Here is a 24418-nt window from a genome sequence, read left to right on the forward strand (position 1 = left end):
ATCCATATGCTGCATAGTTTTTCGAAATTGCTATTTAAATATGCTTTAAATGTTTTATCCAATGTGGAGTAGGCTGCTCAGAGGCAAGACTGGTGACAGGAACAGCGGGATGGTTTGATGGGGAGCAGTGCTTGCAAAGACCTGGGCGATCATCCGAATCACCAAAGGAGCTTTAAAAAAAAAATAAAGATTTCGGAGCCCATCCCAGCTAGGCAATCAGTGGGAGGACCTGGGAATCTGGAGGTCACACTGTGTCTCCAACTACTGCTCAGCCAGTTGGTTACTGACTCTGACCTTGAGTGTGTTAATCTGTCTGGGCCTCAGTTCTTTTTGTCTGTAAAGTGGGGATGATATCCAAATCGTAGAGTTATCGAGAGACTTAGATATAAGTAAAATTGTTCAGCACATGATGGGTGCTCAATACTTAGAAAGTATATATTGCCCACAAATGTGTGCTGTATACCCTTGCGCCGACATGTGCTCTTATACAAGGCCTCCCCTCACCCCCAATGTGTTGGTGAAGTGAACTGGACTGTCATGGCATGTGTATGTGTATGCACATTTTGGCTCATGTGGAGTTGCCACCTTGGGCATTTTATATGCTTACTCCTCCTCCACCTTTTAAGCCATTAAAAAAAAACATTAGAATTGGTGCACGTTTGGAAGCTAGGCCCTGTGTTCCTGGACCTAGAACTGTCCATCAGGCCCACTGGCAAACAGGGGGCATTTACCAGTCTGACGTCTGCTCCTCCCCTTTTTTGGCCCTTTCGCCTTCCCTGCTTTATCCATACCAAACCTTTCCTGTAGAAACCGTCCCTCTCCAACCCGTGAAAACGCAGGACAAAAAGTTCTATTCAAGAGGGAACAACAAAAAGGAAAAAAAAGTCAACATTGCTAGGTAAAACAAAAACAAATGTATATCATACAAGATATGTTTTCACATGTTTGAATGAGCAACTCCCCCAAAGCCATATCAAGTAAAATATAACCCTTCATAAAATTACCTTAGAAGCAATGAATTACAAGCACAGCCCAAGGTAATTAAGGAAGAACCCAGCCCAAGACAGCTGTGAGAAGGGAAAGGAAGACAGGCAGGAAGGTGCCATGCGTAGCTGTGACTCTGCAATGGAACAGGCTGAACCAGGTGACAACAGATCAAGAGGGCTGACAATTCTAGAACTGGAGATGGCTATGAGTGGTTAATTACACAGCCCAAGAAAGGTGTGTTGTCAGAGGCTTGAGATAAGTAATCATATATTGGGGGGTGTGCAGGGAGTAAGGAAGGGATTGTCAGCTTGGGGCGTTTGTGGGCCCAGCCCCTAGAGAATGGACCCCCCCAGGGGTTGTGGGTGCGGCTGCTCTACTCCCTGAATAAGGAAGAGTGGAAACATCACCCCTAGATGCCTGTCCTGTCAGTGTTCGTGGGTATCTTTGGGCAAGTGCGGAAGGTTCCTGCTGGCTAGCTACTCTCTGAACCCAGGTGGAAAATGTCTGTGACCCTAGGGGACTAAAACAAAGGACACCCCAAGACATCCTCAAAGAAACATATTTGGGGCCAAACTGGCCTCTCCTCCCAAGCACCCTTCTGGTGGAAGGATGCTTTTCCCTATACTTGGAGAGGTCAGGGTCAGAGGCCAAGTAGAGGAGTGTGGGTGGGTTTGGGGGTAAATAGGGGTGAGGGGGAGTGTGTGGGGGGATCCCTGGGCTGGGCGGAGGAGGGGAGCGAGCATAGGTGGGGGCGGGGCGGGGGAGTATGTCCGCAGAGTGACAGGCAGGGCAGGGGTGGCATGCAGTTAAGGGGGTAGGAGTGGAATCAGAGAGAGTGTGGGGTGGGGTCCGATTGGGGGAGCACGTAACTGGGGGCGCAGCGGCAGGGGGCAGGAGATTGGGGGTGGGCGAGGAGCGCCAGTGTTCCCGCAGGAGGCCCCCGCGGGGCGGGTGGCGTGTGTTAGTGTCCTTTGAGGGGCAGAGGGGCCAGCCGGAGAAAAGGCGAGGCGGGAGGCTGGATTTGGCAGCTGCTCCAGCCCGGGTGAAGGGCGAAGAGTCTCGGCTTCCTCTTGCCCAGACTTTTGAAGCCGCTAGCTCCCTAATCCCGGGTTGGCGGAAGGACTTGGACCCGCCGCCTCCTCGCGGGGGACAACATCCCGGACTCTCTCCTGGGAGGGCGTCGGGTGGCGGGGGAGGAGGAGCTGGCCTGACCTCCTTAGTTCTGCATCCCGGCCCCCTCTCGGCGGCTGGGGGCCGGGGCTCTGCGCAGTGGCGTGTCCTTCCCGCCGGTGGCGCCTCCACAGCGCCCCGCATGCCAGCTTCCTCCTGCTCCCAGCTGCATCTTCCTCCTTGGCCACCAAGGCCTGGTCTTGCTCCCCTGACTCCTCCAGCTCCCAATGTGCCCAGTGCTTTTTCCTCCAGGATCAGGCAAATTCAACCCCTTCTCTCCCCAGTGCTAATCTTCTGGTGGTGGTGCTGGGAAGAGGTCGAGTGTAGAACCCAAAGTGGACTCAAAAAATAATTGAGGAATAATTCAATTCACCAGATAATTGCTGTTTGCAAGACGCTGCTGAACAGTGTCAGTTGGTGACCCCGCTGAGAGAGCAGAGTGGGCTGAAAGACTTTGGTTCCGACCCAACCCAGGCAGTTGTTATGTGTGTTTGATTTAGGCGGGTTTCTGAAACCTCCATTAAGAACTCCAGTCTAGAAGAATCTGGATCAAAGTGTTGACACTTTCCCCTCTCCTATTCCAGAGTGACCCTTCGGTGAGAATACAGCAGGGAGGCAGCGTGCATAGTGACAATGGGCAGTGGTAGGTACTGCTAACGTTTGTTGAGCACTTCCCATGTGTCAGAATTGTGACCCATGCTTTACACCCACACTTCAGGTTTCTTGACTCTAAAACGCCGTAGGTTATGAGACCCACCATTCCTTTAAAGATGGCCTTTAGGAGAAAAGGAAAACACAGCGACCTAAAATGCACAATTGATTGTAAGACACTGATTTGAGCAACATATGATACGAGAAAAAGTGAATCTTAGAAGTGAGGAAATAAAATGTATTATTAGAAGAATTATCCCCACTGTACAAATGAGTGAACCGAGACTGGGAAAGTTTTCGCCACTTGCTCAAGGCCGCAAGGCCAGTAAGTAGCAGGGCTGGAACTCGAACCCAAGTCTGCCTGCAGTCAGAGCCACAGCGGTGTCTCTCGGGGCACAGAACCTCTGCAGGGATTGGACTTTATCGGTCCTTTTTCATAGCCAGATTTCTCTTGCCCTTTTTCTCATCCACACCCCCGTCCCATCCCTCAAACTATGGACATTTCCATGAGGAGAAAGTCATTCATTGGGGGGGAAAGGTACGAAGTAGTCAAATGACATTTTTCAGATTCAAATGAAGTCTTCAAAGGGTAAAAAACATGCATGCCAGGTTTTGCTGTGCACCACAGGAAGTCGATGAATTCAAGGATCCCTGGATTGCTGAAAATAGAATTGTAAAAAATAAAAGGAGTGGGGGGGGGGGAGAATGCGAAGGAAACTAATCCTATTAAACGTGGTAGCATGTTTTTGTGGCACGCAGGGAGAGATTAAGCACAGGAAAGGGGATAAGTACTGCTTCAGTTTCACTAAACTAATGTGACAACTTGTCATTGGAGATCTTTACAGCTTGTTAGTAGATGACTAGCTGATTCAGAAGTGTTTTCTATCATTCCCTTTGTGTTCCCATGAGTTTTTTTTTCTTAAATTTTCTTTCTTTTCCTGTTTCTTTCTTACTCATGCTGCTCTATTTTGCTTTATAATCCTTAGTGTCTCCTTCAAGTCAAAACATTTAGCTGGCTCTAATCAAGATTTGGTTTTGAAGATGCCCCTTGACCTTGGGTTGGCCAGAGAAGCCCCTGAGGGGGCCACTCTCCATCCTCAACCCAGGGACTGTCCTGGGGTTTAAGAAAATGAGCTTCTGGGAGAAAAACTCTCATTTCAGATTTCATTTTTCTGCAGTCTTTTCCTTTTCCCCTTCTTCCTTTCCTTTTTATGTTTCGTTCTACCCTTTTATTCTCTCCCTTTTTGCTTTTCCTTTCTATGCTGCTTCTTTTTCTCTTTCCCCTTCTGTTTTCCTCTCCAATTTTCCTCTTCTCGCTTATTTTCTTCCCATCTTCTCTTTCCTAGAATTAATCCCTTTCCCTTCACTAATGCATTCTAATAACTCTCTTCTTTTTTCCTTTCCTTCAGCTAAGACAGTTAAATTCCTAGAGAAAAGTTAGGAGCCTTGGACGATTCCCACATTGAAGTTGTAGACACGCAGGGAACAAAAGGCTGGTCTAAATTAAGAGGAAGTGAGAATTTTAGCCCTGGCCATTGGCTTTCCAAAGCAGGTGTCTCGCTTGTTGACTGTCCCTCTGTCTTGTGCTTTGGCTTCACTGTCTCCCACTTTCCCCCTCCCCCACTCCAACTTTCCCCACTGGCTTACCAGCAGAGGCGAGATGTTGAGTCAATGGAAAAACAACATTCGCTAACATTAAAGGGAGACTGTTTGGAAAAGGAAGGCCCTGCTGAGGTGCAGAGGAAGCCTGTGCATTAACACGGGCCACCTCTTATCTGGGGCAGCTGGGCCTGAGCTGCCTGTGCTGATTCCCTGGCTTTGCCAAGAGGCCATCGGCAGACAGGCCGCCTTGGGGAGCAGAGGAGCTGACTCTCACCCACAGACATCGCCAAGACTGTTAGAGACAAAAAGCCATTGCTTTTCTTTCCCCAGAGGCTTCACTGGAAAACCTAATAAGCAGAGTTTTGCAAAAGGCACACTCCTCTAAGCCTCTGCCTCTGGACACTCCTCACCGCGGACCGAACCCCTCTCATTTCCAGTGCTTTCGAGGACGCCCAAGTATTTTAAGGACTGGCCATTCTGGCCTGAATGTGAATTATAGGCAAGGACAAGCTAAAGTGACCCAAAGGAAAAGAAGAAAAAGGCATGGGGGTAGGTTCACCCTGGCTCGAAATTGCTTACCGTTAATTCTCAGGCCAGCTCCTGATGGAAAGATAAGGTAAATCCCTAATCAGTCAATAATTAACCGCAGCTCCGTTAATGGTCCAGTCAGCCGAATCCTGCTGACACCTTCAGAACCCTGCTTTGGTGGGAAGGATTAGGCAGAACCTTTCGATAGACAGGCCCGTCTGTTCAGCCTCCCGCAGACCCCACTCATGTCTCATCACAGAAAGAATGAAGTTATGCCTGTGTCTACCAGTGAAATCTTTTCTTGGGTTAACTCCTTAGGCTAAGTTCTAGAAGTTTCGCTTTTGGAAATCTCAGCTCTGTGTGTGTATTTGTGTGAATGTGTGTGTATATGTACACAGAACAGCTTGGAGATCCATTCTGGTTCCAGTTCAGTTTGAATCAAATTCCGGATGTGCTCTGATTGTTACTACATCACTCTTCTTAGAGGACCGTATTTTCTCTCCCCTGCCCTGCCCATCTTAGTTTGTAGTTTATTCCCAGTGCCTGTAAATATTCCTATTCCTTGTTTCTCAATGTTAGCTCTTCTCCAGTTTGCCATAAAAGCAGAAATGCTTTCAAAATGATAAACAACAGCCCTATCAAAACACAAAAACTATTTTTGAATTTTAAATAAGTAGGAAGTTAAAAGACTAATCAGTATTTGATTTTGGTACTTCTGGTGGATCAAGTTTTTTTTTTTTTTTTTTCTTACAGAAGCAAATTTTTAGGAGGGTAGGTTCTGTTCTTATTTTTTTTTATTTAAATTTTTATGTTTGTTTTGTTTTGCTTTGTTGTTCTGTATAGCATGTAGTATGTTACCATATGCATCTAGTTACATATACTATAGATGAGCAAAATCTGTATAATCAGTGTGGTTTCAATTTTTCCTGAAGTCAAGTTGTAGTCCATGACCATATGCCAATGAACGAACTTCACTCCTACTTTTGTGTGTCCAACCTACTTGAAAAACGTGTTCTTTTAGACATGAGAGAAATAGGGTACAAGAGTGTGGCATCATATAAACCCATCTCCATCACAAGAAAAAAAAACAACAAAAATTACATGTTAGGCTGCTGGGGTGTTATTTCTGCGTGTAGAAGGTGGTTCATTCAGCTATACTTCTGCTGGTTCTACCTCTCAGCCTCTGTAATCACCAACACACCATTGTTCTCTTCTCCTCAAAGAACCCAGTAGTCTGGGTGCTCAATTAATCTTTGGCTGCTTCGGGGAGTTGCCAATGAGTGGAAATTCTGCCAATGATCTGTGACACCCTTTTCAACAAACATCAATTGAGTGACATTTCTTTCTCCCCCAAATCATCCATCTGTCCTTTCGTATACAACTTTTGAGTTTCAAAAGGGTAGAAGGCAAGCTTTCTTTTGGTCACACATGTGGCCTAAGATGACAACCTCCGAATCAGATAATATAATCTACTGTAACCATGTAAGTCAGTCTAAATATTCACCAGACTGAACTAACATGCTAAATATAAAATGAATTCAATTCAGCCTTCTTCTGCCTTTGCCCATGAAAACCTCTTCCTTTTGTGAAGGCAATCAGTAAATGTAAGATTCAGTGCTTCTATACGCTTTTTAATTATTTAGGTATAAAAACAAGAGCAGGAAAGGTGAGGGAAAAACAGTGAGAAAGTTTTCAAAATTTGTCATTGTGAAATTTGGAGGAAAAATAAATCTAGGATCTTTTTTTTAGTTTATATATTGATTTTTGATTGTTTTAAAACACCAAAATGTATCTCATTTATAATAGTGCTGTTTAGTAAAGCAGAGAACATACATCGAGTTGTCCATGAGGTCCTGTTGCTTGGATATTAAAATGAGATTTTAAAAAATGGAACTGGTATCTATTTTTCCATGGGTCAAAAGGCATTCATAATTATACTAATAATTTTTGAGTATCATGCTAATGAGGATAGGAAAATGTAGACCTTGACATTGCCTTGTTTAGTTACATTCATTGTAGGAAAAATTGTTGTTTACGCCTCCGGAATTTCTTAAGGAAAAGAAAAATCAATTCCTGTCAATGAGCAATATTTTTCTCCCCAAGGGATATTGATTTGAACATTGACTTCACAATGGGTGAGTTATTTCCCTCAGACCCCCTACTATGAATTGTTAGGTGACATGTCTTTTAGGAGCCAATAAACATGTTGTTTCTAGTACAGTAATCTCATCAGGGAGATTCCAACTTCTGAACAGTGGTTGGTTTGGAATATTTCACCCTTTGTGCGTCTGTGTTAAGTATTCCTGAGAAATATATTCCAAGTTTAAAAAAGCATGTCTCTCATCACTCTGCCTTTTTAAGTGAAGTCTAGTCTTCGGGATGCTTCTGAGGCAGGAGCAGGTGGCTATGAGCAATTGCCTGTTCTGCTCGCTCCTTAGCTACAAGTCCTCTTGGCTGGTGCGTAGACCCATGACTCATGTGTAGTCATACGAATGTCTTCATGATTCCCTTTTCTCCCTTTATGTAATGGTACAATATTGGCACTTTTAATTTTGAAAATAAACCAATTTTCAATCTGCCAGTGAAGCCATTATGTAAAGGGATGCTGTGGCGGGTGGGGATGGGAAAAAGGACAGGGCATGGAGCATTCTTGTTGACGTGAATGATCATTCTCTAATTTATCTGTTATCTGTTGGGTTTGTGTGTAATGTTTCCTTGATTAGTTTTCTTGAAGGACATATTTAGACTTTGTGCTAGATTGCCTTGGGCTTATTCATTTATCCACTTATTCTTCAAAAAAATATTAATTTATACCCCTATCATGTGTCAAACACTGTATTCAACGTCAGTGTTACCAAGATATATAAGCCTACCTGAGGCCCTAACGGTGTTGGGAAGAAATTAGGTAGGATAGCTATGAACACACGTTGGCACAAAATACTTTAGGAGTTCTGAGGCTTATTTTCACCATAGTTTGGAGTATCAAGGAAGCCTTCAAAGAAGAGGTGAGCATGAGCAATAATTAGTCACACTATGGGCTTAGAAGAAGAACAGAAGTGAGTTTATGTCCCCGTTGCATGGTGAGAGAAATCTTAAGCAAGTCATTACACCTCTTTGAGCCTTAGTTTGTTTGCTCGTCTGTAAATTGAGGATAGTGACAATACTCACCTTATGAGATTGTTGGAAAGATTAAATGTGAATGCATGAAAAGGACTCAACACTGTGCCTGGCACAAAGTAGGCACTCAATAAGTGTGCACTAGAAAGGTAGACTAAGGGTGACATTTTAGCTCAATCTCTAACATTAATCCAACAGATATTTATTAGGCACCTAGCATGTGTCATGTCTTAGTGCTGGGTCCTGGGCAGGAGGCCAGCCTTGAGGGTGAACAGAGTTAGAATGACAGGCAGCTCCGGCAAAGGCATGAAGGCAACACATCTGTCCTGTGCTCGGGGGGCCTAAGGTGGCCTCTGACTGCTGGATTTCAGAGCACCAGGGGAGGCCGGGCGGAGGCAGAGGCAGCAAAGCTTTGTCCTGGCACACCTGGAAGGGCCTTATGTGGCAGTAAAGGCCTTTAAGCAGACAGAAAGGAGACAATGATACAAGTTCATCTGTGGTTCCTCAGTTTCCTCTAATTTTTCCCTGGGTGCACATTGCTTTTCTGTAGCTAGTTAGCTCAGCTGCATTCTCTTCAGGGACAATGACTTCCATGTTTTTGTGGGTACCCCCCTCCCCATGTTGCCCATGATAATGTGCTGCCTGTCATTGGTGCTCAGTAAATATGGTTAAGTTTTTATACTTCTCTCTTTTCTACATGCTGAAATATTCCACCCATTTCTTATGCCCTGTCAATTGCAGAATGCTCACATTCAAATGCTTCCTTTTGTGCTTATCAGAGCGATTCATGAATTGGGCATCGTGATCCTGTCACTGCTTAAAATTCTTTATATTGCTCTTAGCGTAAAGTCCAATATTTTGAATGTGGCCTATAAGAGTTTGGATAACCTGGCTCCTGTCCATGGCTCCTGCCTCATCTCTTAAAATCTGCCCCTTTTCTTACCATGTTTCCATGTCACTGGCCTTTTCTTCTTTATTTCAACACCACAAACACCATAAAAGTGTTGCTGCCTCTCCTTAAAGGTGCTCTCAACCCCTTCTCTGCACAAACTCTTCTTCATTATTCAGGGTCCAGCTTAAAAGTCATTTCTCAGGAAAGGCCTCCCCCATTGCCAAGGTTAGAAACTCCAATGATACATGCCCATAACACCTGTAGTTTTATTCTGCTTATCATAATGGAAATGAATAGATTATTTGGACATAAGCTTTATTTATTCAACAATATTCTTTAAGCCCTTAATGTGGCCTACATGTTGGAGATACCACCCAGTAAGTCAGCCAGAGTCCCTGTCTCATGTAGCTAGTATTTTAGCAAGTGACGCAAGGAACAAGAAACAAATATAGATATGATATGATGTCAGGTAGTGATAAATATTCTGGAAAAGAGTTAAGCTGGGTAAGGGCACAGGGGGAATGAAGATGAGTTGAAGATGTTAAGAAGGAAGGTTCTTCAGTGTAGCACTGTGTCCAGAATTTAGAACGTGCGTGGCAAATACTTCCTGAATGAGAGTCATATTGGTCCAAGGAGACCTGAAGGACTAAAAAGGGTGGTGAATAGGGCTCACTGGGTTATACAGGTGTGCGGCTTTATTACCAAGTTCCCTGACTGCACCTGGGACAACATAGTATGTGTGTGAATTCTGTACCCAATACGAATTCTCGTCAACCCTGATTCTCACTTAAAGTTGATGATGTTCACACCTGTCCAGTGGTGGCATGGCATAGTTTCTTCTTAATCGCCATGGCACGATTGTAGCTGGTTGGTGAATGGAATATTCATGCTTTGAAGAATTGGTGTTCTAATCTGTTTCTATTTATACCAATGATCAACTATTTCTCAGTGAGGAGGAGGATAATTTTTTTCTGTGATCTACACTCTTCTAAATGACTAATGAAGTCAATCTGGGCCTGGCAGATTTTGCCACCACTTGGACAGACGTAGCACTCGTGGACGTCGTGTTACTTTTCAGCTTGCTGGTTCCCTGTTCCCTCTGCAATGATCTCATTATTGGCATTTTGTTTTCGAAGTGTTATCTTTCCCATTTTGCATTATGCCCCTGTGTGGCTTGGTCCTCAGGCACTGCTTACCGCTTCTCTTTCAACCAAGCTTATCTTCTTAAAGAATACTCTGAAGAATAAACATCTTTGATGAGCAAAGTGATTTTGTTTTAATTTTCATGGAGGGGAATTTATGCTCTCATAAATATCTTCTTTAGTTGGAATAAGAAGTGGACTTTGGGGCCAATTTGAGTGGAGAGCCAGCCAAATGGAGTTCATTCTCTAGACTTTGTTAAAAGACTGAACAGCAGGAAGGGAACAAGGGACAGGAACAGCTCTTTTCCTCTCCTCTGGACCCTAGCACATCGCTGTTGTGCTGTTACCTGGCCTCCCTTGCTCCATGAGATAGTTTAGTCTCTTTTTCTCCCCAGGGGCCTTTTCTGGTTCTGCACATCTTCAGCCATCAGTCCACTGCTCTGTCTGTACAACTCTTTGGACAAGACACGCCAGTAGCAGTGCATACTCTTAAATTCCTTTTGGCTCTTCTCCCTGCTCTTTTGGACGGCCCAACTTCTCTCTCTGTGCATCTCTCTGTTGTATCTCTGTGACCGGATGCCAAACTCAACTCCCCGACAGAAAATCACATATTTTGTATCTGTCATTAACCAACATCCTCAACCACCCCGTGCACTTGTAATGAAGTCTTCCTGGTGCTGCTCATGGGATTGGTTAAGAAAAAGATGGGAAAGAAATGGAATCCATCTCCATCTCCACACTATTTCTTTCAATGCTATCACTTTGTAACTATATATATATATATATATATATTTTAACTTATTGACTGCTCTCCCCTCTCTCAGACTACGATCCTCATAAAATCTGGGAAGTGTGTCTGCCTTGTTGACCACAAAGCAGTGGTCAACAAAGTGGTCCAGTGGTTCAGTGCTGGCTAGAGTAAACACGCTCGATGGCTCTTTGGGGAATATAGGAGTGACTGGAGAAGAGAAGGAATTTATTCAAGGGGGATTTTCACTTACCCTAAAGGAGTGAAACAAAAGCAAACTTTGGTGTTTTTTGTCTAACTGAGGGCAGATTGGTATGGACTGAGAAATTCAATTAACTTGTATTCATCAATTTTTGTCCCTGGGGTAGAGTCGTGATACTAAGACTTGGTATTCTCGGTCCCACCCCTTTTGTGGTATTAAAAAAAAATAAAAACAAAACCACACAAAACTTGGCATATTACACCAACCAGATTTTTTTCTTTGTCTCCAAGAAGGCTCAGCTGAACACTAGATTCTTCACCCAGTGCAACCATCAAAAACTCAGAAAACCTCAGCTGCCTCCGATGATGTCACAAGACCTTTAAGAATGCTCACTGCTGAGTCGGGCGCAGGTCCAGCAAACACAATTCTTTCTGCCAGTTATTCAGGGTCTTTGACAGATGAGGTGGTCTTTATTCTTCTCCTTCTCCTTCTTCTTCTTCTTCTTCTTCTTTTTTCCATCCTCCTAAAGGCAGTTCAGTTTACCTCTAAGCAAGACATTAGCTCTGGCTGTCCCAAATAACATTTTAATTGAAGTCTCAGTCCAAACAAATGCTCAGCCTCTTTATTAACCCCAACAGTGTAATTTTTCAACCTAAGGCTGATTCAGGGGGAAACTGTCTCACTTAAACTGCCGTGCAACGGAACATGGCAGTTTTCCTCAATCAGTCTCTTTTCTGACCTTAATTTGAACCTTAATCTCTTTTAACCATGTTCTCTTTATTAGCTGCTCATAGCCGTGGCACAATACTAATTTTCCTGTTTTTAGACTATCAGTTTACAGAGGTATTTCTCACACACCCCTTTCACCCCCAGATTTAACCATCAAGGTTTCACGGACCTTTTTGGGAAAAGAAAGTTACTACTTATTCTTAACATTTTTTTGGTTTAGTGATTTAAATAGCTGCTTTGCAAAATGTTCTGTAGAATTTTAGATTGTTTATTTTGGACGTATGTGACATTTATATACCCCTCCAAATATACTTGTCATAAAAACCTGAAGAACTGTTTAAAAGAATTACAAAGAATTTTTCATCAATAGACAGGCCCAGGCTTATATAATAAAGTGGAAAACTAAAGCTATTACCTTAATAATTCAGGCAAAAACAATATATTTTTATTTGAAATCTCTAACCTTTCTGTGGAGACCTGAATTATCCAGATAATTGCTTTAATTCCTTCCTTTATTCTTATGCTTAAATACAATCAATAAGTGATGACAGAGAAAATAATTTTTTTCTTAATTATACCTTCCCATTGTTTTGACATTGGTAAAATGAATCAGATTGAAAAGAAAAAAAGCACCCTTTTCAATAACAATTGAAAAAAAAAATGTTTCTCTATTTGGAGTCTACCTTAATATAGCAGAACTATGTAGGTAGAAAAACAGTGCTTATGATCATGTGCTCAATTAAATTTATTATAGGTTTTTTTATACTTTTGGGCATTGGCATGAAAGCATATTGGTTATTATTCTTTATAACCTAATTGGAGGCTTTGTATCTAGTTACCCCTCTGTTCTCTGCTTAATACAATAGTTTGTTGATTGCAAAAATTGCATTTCTGTGACTTTAAAGTCCTAGAACTGAGATTGTCATTGAAAGTTGGAAATTCAGTCTGGTGTTTGGAGGGTAGGACCATGTGCCCTCTGTTTGTGAGGAGGTAGGCAGCTGGGAACAATTGTCTGTCCCCTGCGGTGTTCGGTGGCATTAGCAGTATATCGGCACGATAAACTTTGCCTTCCTTTCACTGGCTCAAACAATTAGTGGGATTGAATCAGAGTTCTCCTGGATCATACTTTATTACATGTTATTAAATTCCATTATTCAAGAAGTTGCCGTGATGATTATAAAACTTCCCAGCATCTCCCACAGAACCCCCACCTCCTTTCCCATATATTTTCTCTTCCGTTTATCATTCGCTTCTCTGATAGACAGGGTTGCTTTTTATTTCCTGTTGGTACTTATTTAAAGAGCTAAGAGCTAATTTGAAAATACATCTTTGAAAGGGCACCAAAAATGAGATGTGAAAAAAAATGGATGAAGATTCTTAATTAGTCCATTATTTGACACGCACGATTTAACATGGTATGCTTAGCATTGTGCATTCCCCAAAAGAACAAGGCTCTTTTTTTATCCCCAACTTTAACTCCCTCTCATTCATTATATCCCTTCTTGTCACTTTCCATTAGCTGATCATGACATCCTTTGCTGGAAGGGCGAGCAAGCAGATTACTTCCAAACTGGTGTAAGTGACACTCAAAACACTGGCCTGAAGGAGGTTCTGCGATAGCAACCAGCTCCTCAGCCCCTGGAGTTGGAGAATGTCACTTCAATAATATATTGGAGTCTGTTGTCACATCACTTCTGTAGCAACTTGGCAACTTTCCAGGAGTGGCAGGAATGGGTCTTCTGCTGAAACTTATGGGGGATAGTATCTAATGTCATTACTGTTGCTGATAATAATGACAACAACAATTTATTGTGCAAATCCAATCCTCTATGCACCTTGCGTTTTACAGATGAGGAAACTGAGGACCAAAGACGTTAAATAAACTCTCCGTGATCACACAGCTGATAAGTGATGGAGTTAAGGTTTTAACTGAGGTCTGGCAGACTCCAAGCTCATGCCTGTTTCTATTAGAGCAGCGTACCAATTTCTAGAAGACTTCAGCACATCTTTACCTGAAGGGTAAAGACATGATCAAGAGTGTTCATTTTAAGACAACTGAAAAATATCCCGTCACCAGGCACTTCAAAATGGGGGCAAAGGATGATTGAGTGAGTAAGCCAGGGTCAAATAAACATGGATAGATCGTGCTGACTAAAAAAAGAACTGGAGAATCTTATGCTCTGATCAGATCAGCCCTGGAGATACGAACTGTTCCCCATCTTGACCCTCCGCAATCCCTCCCCTGCCACCAAAGGTCTGACCTTGAGAACAGATCCTAGCCTTGGAATGGGGTTGACCTGGAAAGAGACAGCAGAATGTGATGTGCACAGAGCTGGGACCGATCCTGGCTGCCACTCACACCCTGACACCAACTTCTGTTCTCGTATGGTTTTCTGTTCCTGAGAAAACCAAGTTTTCTTCATTCACCAACTTTAAGTTTTTTGTCTTCATTAAGCAAGTTTTAGCTTCTTTCCCCAGTAACCTTTGAAATGTTCTCATTATAAAATAGAGAATGTGGAAATACAGATTAATACATTGAATAAAATAAAAGTCACTTGTTGTATCACCAGGAGAAAATCGATAGCCTATGGTGTATATCTTCCTAGTTCAGGCGGTACACAACATATGCTGGCCAGTGAAACATGGTGGATAGACTCCGAAATCAGAAGACTTGCATTTAAATCTGAACACCACCACTAGCAGTGTGACCTAACCTCTCTGGACCCCAGTTTTCTCATATGGGAAGTACCTCCCTCATATAGCTGTGACAACTAATGAGCTAATAAATGTAAAATAGCTGTCCAGTGGGGATCACTTATTGCATTTTCATTACTGTAACTTATGCATTGGTCCAGTGTTCTTGTCTTGTTCTCTGTTTCTGACCATGCCCCAGCCTACTCTATTCCGAGGCCATGGATAACTTCATCTTCAGCAGCGATTCTGTCCCTTCTGAGCCCGTTTGGTTTGCCCAGCCTCCCTCTGACACGGCATCAGTGATTTTCCAGGTCTCAATTCCTGTCCATTTAACCATAACTCTTAAGTAAGCATTGCTAGCATCTTCTCTTATTTTCAATCCTGTCTGCTGGACACATTTCTGCCTGGATGCCCTGCTTACCCAGCCTGGCACCAAGGCAAAACCCGATCAGCCCTCCTTGTTCTCATCTGTCTTAAACTCCTTGAAGTGAGTGCAGATGGAGGCAAGATCAGGAGTTTTTGATCATAAAAACAGCAGCAGCATCAACCTACAATTTTGGGCCCCTGGAATGTCAATGACAAACTAGGTTCCAAAGATAGACAATACAAGGGCAAGTTTATTTGTTTAAACCATTTTAAATGTAAAAGGAAGATAATTATGAAGGATTTTGTCCCTTTATTATCTTCTTTAAAAATCCTCTGTTGATAAGCCCATCTCTCAGAAATCTTTGCAGCACTAAGAAGGAAAATCTGTCTATCTACATAACTATATTTTTTAAATTGGGGAACTGTGTGTGTGGGTGAGCGGATGCCAACAACAGGAACGTGGGAAGAGAGGGAATTACATTTGATGAAGCTGAGAGTTCACATGGACCTTTCAGACTTAAAAAAAAAAAAATGTTGATTTTTACATGCCAAAGTCTTGAAAGGGCCTTGACAGCTCACGGCTTTAGTGTGTTTTTCCAGATGGCAGATGCCATTTTGTGTTTTGCATAAACTGACTAAATTTGCTTGCTCTTTGTACTTATTTCAGAGGCAACCATTCTCCGCTTTCAATAGGACAGAAGAGCTCCTTGGCACTGGAACACTCCTGATCTGGTGAGAGAGGAATGGTTAGGAGACTGTTCTGAGGATATGCACATATCATCCAATACTTCCTGCATTCAGATTGAGGAAAGAGTTCGGGCCAGGGCTTTGCATTCTCGTTACTGGTTCTGAATACGTGAGCAAATCCTAGAAGGTTAACCATTGCTGAGGAACTTTCCAAAGTTTATCTTTCCAGTGTGCTCATTTTATCTCATTATACTCTTATTTCAATTACTTTGCATCCTGCCATTTGCTAGTTGTGTAATCCTGTAACTTAATTCCTCTGTGCCTCAGTTTTATCTGCAAAAATAATTTAAGATGATACTTATCTCTTAGGGTTGTTGGGAGGATCCCATGAGTTAATCCATGTAAAAAGATTTAGAATAGTGACTTGCATAGAGTAAGTGCTCAAAAAATATTGGTCATTATTATTGCTATGTTTCACTGACATGAGAATTTGCAATTTTTTTCCTTATTTTCTGCTTATTGACCCAGTACAACTATCATTATCATTATGCTAAATCTTTGGGTCATTTTTATGGAAATACACCAGTAATAAGAGTGGTTAAACTACAGGCTTTGTAGTCAAACAGAGCCAAGTTAAAGTTCTTGAAGTAATAATAGCTTTATCTCCTCATCAAGTGACTTAATTTATGCAAGCCTCAGTTTCTTCATCTATAAAATAAGGATAATAGTAACAGTTGCCTCATGACATTTTTTCAAGGATTAAATGAGATAATGCGTGCATGATGCCTAGAAAGCATATAAAGATTATAAAGAATGTTATGTATTGCTATTATTTTTGCTACCCAAAATACACTGAATAGTGCTCTTATACTCAAAAATGCTTCTAGAAGTTTGTCAAGGTTCCAGGGCTCTAGTGTCATGTCAGCTATCCCATCAGAAGAAAAAAAGCCACAGAAATAGAAAGATACTGTGATGCCATGACTTTACTGGGACCCTTTGCTAAATAATGACATCGAATTGAGAGGCTCTTGCTCAATATGGATTTCATTTCAATTTAGAAAACTAATTTCTTTTTCAATTGAAATTGTATGTATTTAAGGTGCACAGTGTGAGGTTTTGATGTACCTATACACAGTGAACTGATTACTACAATCAAGCTAAATAATATATCCATTTTTCACATAATTATCATTTTCCTGATAAGAACACTTAAGATCTAGTCTCTTAGCAAATTTCAAGTATACAATATAGTAGTATTAACTGTAGTCCCTGTGCTGTACATTAGGTCTCTAGAACTTGTTCATCCTATAAAACAAGACTTTGGTATCCTTTGACCAATATCTCTCCATTTCCCCTACCCCCTGTCCCCTGGTAATCACCACTCTACTCTCTGCTTCTATGAACTCAACTTTTTTATTATCCACATATAAGTGTGAGCATGCAGCATTTTTCTTTCTGTGTCTGTCTTATTTCACGTAACATAATGTCCTTTAGGTTCGTCTACGTTGTCACAAATGACAGAATTTGCTTATTTTTAAAGGCTGAATAATATTTCATTGTGTGTGTATATGTATACACACACATATACACACATACACATAATGAACCACTGCTCAGAGGAATATCCACCACATTAGACTTTTTGTGAGTGAGAAATAAACTTTTATATGTTAAGCCATTGAACTTTTTGGGATTGTTTGTTATATCAGCAAGCATTACTTATGCTGACTAACACAGAAATTGGGAGCTCTAGAAGCAGTTGCTTTTTCTTTTCATCTTTACTTAAAAACCAGTTAATTATTTCCTGATATCCTCTTATTCTTCTACTAATTTGTCAAATGCAGCTAAAACCAGCCAACACACGTTGTTTTTCACCTACAAGCTCGAGTCATGTGGTCAAGTTACTAAAGGCAACAGTTTTGTCAAGTGTTTTTCCACTGTATGACATGGATCTCCAGCTATCCAGTCTAATATATCTGTTTCTAGAAACCACTACTTGACCACAAAGCTAATGCCACATATTTTAGGATTTTGTTACAGGACACAGTATTTAGTACCAAATATAAACATCATGTTTAATTCAAAAATTAAACCTGATACAATGCAATGTGTTCATACCATTTCCTCTCTCTGGGCACAGAGGAAGACGTAGTGTCACCCTCCCTTGCAATTTAACTGGGACCACGAAGCCAATACTTTGTAATGGAATGTGAGCAGAAGTACTGTGCCACCTTTGGTCCAGGGAGTTAAGAGTGTTTGTGTGCTTTCTCTAGGTACTCTCTTCCTCTTCCATAGGGATCTTGAAGGACATGAGCTTCAGATAGAAGCCACTCAGCCTACAACCTGAACAAGGAATAACCTTTATTTTGTTATACTATTCAGAGTTGGGGGTGGGTGGGTATTTATTGCTGAAACGTACCTATCCCATTCTGACTAACATACTCTAAGTGTTATAGTCAGGAAGGAGTACGATGTATGGAATTAGACATTTTACAGAATCACTGGGAGGGCCAGGGAGTGGAGGTCAAGGAGGTCACTACTAACTTTCAGGAAATCCAAAGTGATAGAATCACCAGGAAGCCAAATTGCCATCAATGATCTCAGCTGCCTGTAGCCCTAAAGTGGGTGATTCTCAGGAGAATGCCCAGAAGCTGACACTTAGCCCCATGTCTGCCATCTGCCAACACCCACACACCTGCCTGGGGCTATTGACCAAAAAATGTTTTTTCTCTTCCACCTTCCAGTGATTGCAAGAGCACCTCTCAAGGGCAGATTATACCAAGAACCCTACTGGCAAGAAAGCCTGAGAAATGTACTTTCCAGGCTTTTAGCCCTTGTGGTATGGGAGGAGCTTAAAAGAGCAGACATAGTACTTACAGAGTTTCAACAAACACATGTCTGGCACAAGAGGTCCTTCCTTCCCATAGGAAAGTTAAATGGTCATATTTCCATCACCCCTCTTCTCTGGAAAGCTCCTTGAGGATAGTTCTTACTCAATTCTGTATCCCCAGTGTCAGACAATACCAGATAATAAATCGTTCTAATCAATTTGAATAGAATGACTACAGAGTAATAGGAAATAAGAAAGATGTCCCCATGTGTTGAAGTTAGATTTCAAGATTTTCTGTCCATGGAATCTGATAATTCTCCTTAATGACTGCCCTAGATTCTGCCCCAGCCAAAGCCATTTTCTTTCCAGAGTTCAGAGTGACCATGAGGAGCTGCTTGCCCAATAACTGACCTTGAGCTTGAGCTCTGGGTCCTGTCTGCACAGCCAAAAGGAGGAGGATTTGATGATACTCTGGTTTATTGGATCCATGAGGACTGCCAGTCATATGTATATTTTTTGCTTTAAACTATGTTATCATATTGGTTGTATAGAATTAGAGCATTTCTCTATTTTATTCATTTGGTTCTGAACACAACCTTCGCACTCTGACAAAGTTGGGATCTCTTTGGGAATGGGGGGTTTTGGGGTCCACGTTGGGGCGGGGTGGGGAATATTCTGTAATCAAGAGGAGGTGGAGGGGTTTGTGCACTAGGAAGGACCTGTTCTGCCACAAGAAGTAGATGCTCAGGAAAGGGAGGGCCAGATCCTGCTGTGATTGCATCTGAAAAGGCACAAAGTTAAAACTCTGAGGAAGATTAAATACATCCTCTTGATATTTATTTTCCTTACCCAAAACGAGTAAAGCTATTGTGTCTGTAGTAAGAATGATGGTAGAGTGACTCAGACTGATTTGCAATCATCAAAGAAATGAAAGATTTGGATCATGTCATTAATTAATCTTCTTATCATTGTGAAGTGGTGACCATATCCAGCTGAAGAGTGCTGTGTGCATAACAGCACAGTTATGGGGGATGTGATGACGTAATAACTGCCAGCGCCCAGCATTTAGCCTCCCTTTTCCATTCCCACCCACCCTGAACTTTGGCTATATTTAGTTGTTTTACACAGTGTTACCTGGACCAAAGTCTGTTTTACAAAATGAAAAGCATAGAGGAGAGTTAGAGTCTTCATAGAAAATTCAGGCTACACGAAGTCTATTTTCCCTGGTTACCCATATTTCTTCTTGGTTAATGTTTTCTCCTATGTTGTACCTGGGATCATGGCTGAAACACAATCATGAGTTTACTTTGTGGAAAGGGAAGTAGGGCATTGAGCAATCATCTAATGACTACGGTCAAGATGGTTAGTGAATTTGGAAAATTCCACTCTCAAAAAATTACTTTCTCTATTCTGTAGCAGGTTTCCTCTTGGCCTTAATTACCCACAGAGTTGTCCAATTTTCTGATAGTCTTTACTGTTGTTGACATCACCTAAATAATTTACTTAATGGATTTCATCAGGTTCATTTGGGAACCCTTTACTCTAAGTGGCTTCTTTTATTAATCCATTTACTTATTCAATAAACACCAAACACTGTTCCAGTTATCTATTGCCGTGTGTAATAAGCTACCCTAAATCTAGTGACTTAATGAAACAATTTCCTACTATCACTCATGGTTCTTGGGGTTGGTGGGCTCAGCTGGGCAGTTCTTGCTTGCTGAATCTCATACGGTTGCAGTCAGGTTGCAGCTGAGGCTGAAACCATCTGATGGCTTCTTCCCTTATATGTCTGGCGCTGGGCTAGTCAGGAATCTCTCTCTTTCTCTCCGCTTGATTAGCTTGGGCTTTCCCAGAGCCTGTTGGCCTCTTGGTAGTCAGACTTCTTACATTGTGACTGACATCCTCAAAGCAAGTGTCCTAAAAACTCCAGATGGAATTTGCAAAGGTTCTTAAACCTGGCCTTGGAAGTCATGCAGGTCTCTTCTTCCATCTTCTGTTTGCCAAAGCAGTCACCGGCGAACCCAGATTCCAGGAGTTGAAGAAATAGATTCTACCTCACAAGAGGAGAACGGTTTGTGCATTTAAGGAAGGGAAGAATCGATGCAATCATCTTAATGAGAAACTCCAGTAAGCACCTACTATGTGGCAGGTACTATGCTAGGTGCTGGGGCAACATGTTGACATAATAGTCATAGTCCCTGCCCTCATGGAAATTAAAATCTAGCTTAATTAGCTTTAGTATGACATGACAGTTTTCACAATCAACTGCTGAGCAATAAATCTCAATATAGTATCTATTTGGTTATGAAAGAAGCAAAACATCTATTCTGATAATTTGTGGTCTTGTCATTTTGACTTTCTTAATAACCAGAATGAATGAAATTTGTGTCTGATCCTTAGCTTGCTGATCACCTTGATGAACTGATTCATCTACGCATTCTTTTCAAAATGCATTCTTTAAAACATAGTCTGAGCAAAACGGGTATTCATCTGTTGCTTAACAAGCCTGGTGAGTTCCTGCTGTGCATGTAGGCTGAAACTAGCATCTTTCACTCATAGAAGGGAATATAAAAGAAGTTGAAAAGTCAGATTTTGCCCCGAAGAGCTTCCATTCTTTTTAGCAGTTTTGATGGTGTGCAGGTGGACCCACCTGTGGCAATTACAAAGCAAGACGGTGACCGCAGACAACGCAGGGTAAACTAGACATGTGGTTTCAGTTTCCCTCCTGAGAATTATCTTTTGGAGAGAAGCAATTGATCAGTTGCCTTCGTTTTCTTCTCCCTTGTGCCATTAAAGGAAGGTGATATAGTTTGTTAAAGTAAAAGGAGATTTCAGGACAGGAATGTTGACAGAAGAATTGGTGGTGGTCAGCAATTCTCAGGTCTTATCGGTTTTGGCATAGTTTATGTTCATTCAGTGGTACAGCTCTGAGGGGCTGGGGGAGGCGGTTCATGATGACACAAGAGATACCTTGACATTTCAGAAGCAAAGGTCAAAGCTTGGAAAGGTCCAAGAGCAGACAGAATTCCTGGGCACACAGGTCAAGTTCCCTGCCATGAAACTAGTATCATGTTGTGCCTTCTGATGTTGTATCTAAATATCTGTGTTGTCTCACATAGCATGAAAAGACCTTATAGGGGATATTTTAAGTAAAACAGCAACAACACACACGTTGTTTTATTTACCTGGATGTTTTAAGTAAAACCAAATTTTGGCTTGTCATATCAATTGTCCTCTATCAATTCACTAACTTTAACTTCATGTCTCACACTTCATCAATATGGGTCCTTTTCTTATGTTAGTGCTTCTTGTGTCCCCTGGGTATGATTTGCTAAATTAAACTTCCCTCCATTTCTCAAGCCAATCTATTTATCTGAAATGCCTGTCCTTACTGTTTCTGGAAATTCATAATAATCAGATTTTGATTATATCCTACTCTTCATTCTGCTAGCATGTACTTGTTTGGTATGTTTTATGGCATGTTATTTTTTTTTTGCCTGATGATATATTATGTTATAATTTTTCATGGGCACCTGATTTGCCCAACGAGATGGTAAGCTGAATTGCAGGAGCTTCTCTATACACACAAATATGTATGTGTGTATGTGTAGTGTATGTACACACACATACGCAAGAGACACTTCTCAATAGCTGATCACCTCTCTCCAGTCTCTATTTTCCTTTTGTTAGGTTAAAGTTAAATAGACTATTTTGCTGTTACATGGTGAATTGGATCAATACATATGGGTAATGGATAATTTCAGCCTTTTTTTTTTTAAAAGAAACCTCAACTTCATATTCACAAAAATAAAAACAATTCTAGAGTATTGCTCACCTTTTTCTCTGGGAAAATTCTTTTCATACGTTTATGACAAACATTAAGTACTTAAGCTATGCAAGTATTGGGGGCAAAAATGATTTTTTTCTTGAATTATGGAAGTCTTTGTCTAACTCCTCAACTTGAAGCTACAAGGCCTTTGAATTTCCATATTGCCCTTGTGGGAGTTTATCCAGTTTTTATTGTTGGTGAAGGAGCCATCGGGTGGCTTGGAGGACTTCGGTTCTTCCTCTATAATGTCTATTAGTATTTCCTCTTGCCCCCTCCCCCGCCCCCCGCCTTCTGACTCCTTAAATGAACATACAATTTAAGCAGAAACTTGGGTTGGCCTCGGGAAAATTTCCTAGCCAATGTGTCATCCCTACGCTTCCCTTTGCTAACCAATTCGCTGTCCCTAAAACCTTTTATTTACAAATTTTGGTGCAGCCACTGCCTATGTAATCAATGAGGAGCTTCCCACCTTGTCTGAGACCAGGGCCACTAAGAGAAATTTTCAGTCCTCCAAATACCAGGATTTATTGTGACATCTCTGATATTACATTAACACAAAATAAAGCTGTCTTCTCATAATTAGACATATATTTAAAATGTAAACACTGCTGGAAGTATTAATATAATGATGGGCCCTTATTCACCGAAGATGGTAATGATCGATAGCAGATCTATTCTTGAAAACAGGTTCTGATTGGAGCGAAGTAGTGATTGAGTTTGGGAGAATGACAGATCGCTGTAGCCTTAAAGCAGTGGATTTGGAAGTAGGGTATTTGCGCTCCACGGAGAATCCAAAATGATCCATTGATGTGCAGAAAGAAAATATTAATCCCATTAATTTAAATTTTTTATTTCATCTTAAGAGTTTTTGGTGCATATGTTTTTGACACACACACACACACACACACACACACACACACACACTAGAGTAATAGAAACGTAGTATATAAATAAAAATACACAGGTTGGATGTGCTCAAAAGTTTGTTTTTATCAATAGAGGGATGTTATCTAAAAATTTAGAAACCTCTGCTTACAAAGGGTGAATGTGGATAAGGGCCTCGTGATGCTATGGGGAGGAATGGGAAATGGTTACAGAACAAGTGTTTGCAACCTCAGAATTCCGACTCCGGTTATTACTGGTTCCAGTTATTTGATCAATGGAGAGTTCACTAACTCTCAGTCTGACGCCAGGACAGTCCCTTTTAAGATGTCAAGAAATTGCTCAATATTAGGATGTTGACCGAAGAAAGTAGATATTAATCATGCTTTTTTTTTTCATTTTGTTTTCTCAAGGGTCCCATGGGAACAGAAAGTTTTGAGGGAGTTTACTGTTTGTGCAAGATGACTGGTTGGGTAAAGAAGTCAAAAGTGTTTTATCTGCAGAACAAATAAAGCCCGGGCAAAGGTAACTGAAATGAATGTCCCACCTTGTCTCTTTTGCATGTCTAAGGTGATGTTTGTGCCAATGGTTGCACAACGGAGAACCTAATCTATACACGTCAAATGGACAGGAGGTGCCTTTTAGAGCCCTACTGGTTAAAAATAGTCACTGATCTTTATTCTTCTTAATTTGACAGGCAATTAATTGATGGTGGTGCCTGTATAAAAATCAGTTAAATAACGAAAAATCTATTTGTTGATGAGATATTACTAAATATTTAGGTATCATTTGTCAGACAGCATCTGGGTGGCTGAATTAGAATTGTTTTCCTTTTTCCCCCCAAAATAGACACTCACAGCTCTAAGAAAATATTAAAATAAATTTATTATTCATGGTTAATCTTGACGTCTGTCGGTTGTGGTGGTTAATGACCACAAGGACTATTGAATTGTCCTTGTGATTGCTCCATAGCAATTACTGACAAATATTCAGAATGGACATTCTGAAAATGTGACTCATAGTGTGGGGCTCAAATGGTCTTTTAAAAGATAACTTTTTATTCATAGATATTGATGGGAACGTGGGCTATGACTGAATAGTTGAGTTTAAACACTTATTATTGGGAAAAAATTAAAAATTCTTTATCTCTAGGAGATCCTTACTGGCCAGATATTTACTTAATCATTCTCTTTATTTTGACTCTTTGTTATTATTGTTTCTGTTGGAACGTAAGGTTTGTAGATCCAGTTAAAGACGTATTTTATACGGGATAGTCACAAAGTACGATAATGAATGAGCCAGCAGCCAGTTACGGACAGAAGCTAAGTAAATTCCTGAGCCGATCTCTTATTTTTAAATCAG

General features: G+C 41.3%; 1 long non-coding RNA gene across 1 annotated transcript in view; it reads left to right on the forward strand.

The window, feature by feature from the left end:
- The window catches only part of LOC105805460, a 101934-nt gene that overhangs the window by 6128 nt on the left and 71388 nt on the right, over positions 1-24418 (forward strand). Inside the window, exons 2-3 of the long non-coding RNA XR_001137215.1 lie at positions 2742-2800; positions 23470-23581. This is a non-coding gene — a long non-coding RNA (uncharacterized LOC105805460). The remainder of the gene's footprint in view (positions 1-2741; positions 2801-23469; positions 23582-24418) is intronic.

This window comes from Propithecus coquereli, unplaced genomic scaffold (genome assembly GCF_000956105.1).
Source record: "Propithecus coquereli isolate 6110/MARCELLA unplaced genomic scaffold, Pcoq_1.0 Scaffold129, whole genome shotgun sequence".
NCBI lineage: Eukaryota > Metazoa > Chordata > Mammalia > Primates > Indriidae > Propithecus > Propithecus coquereli.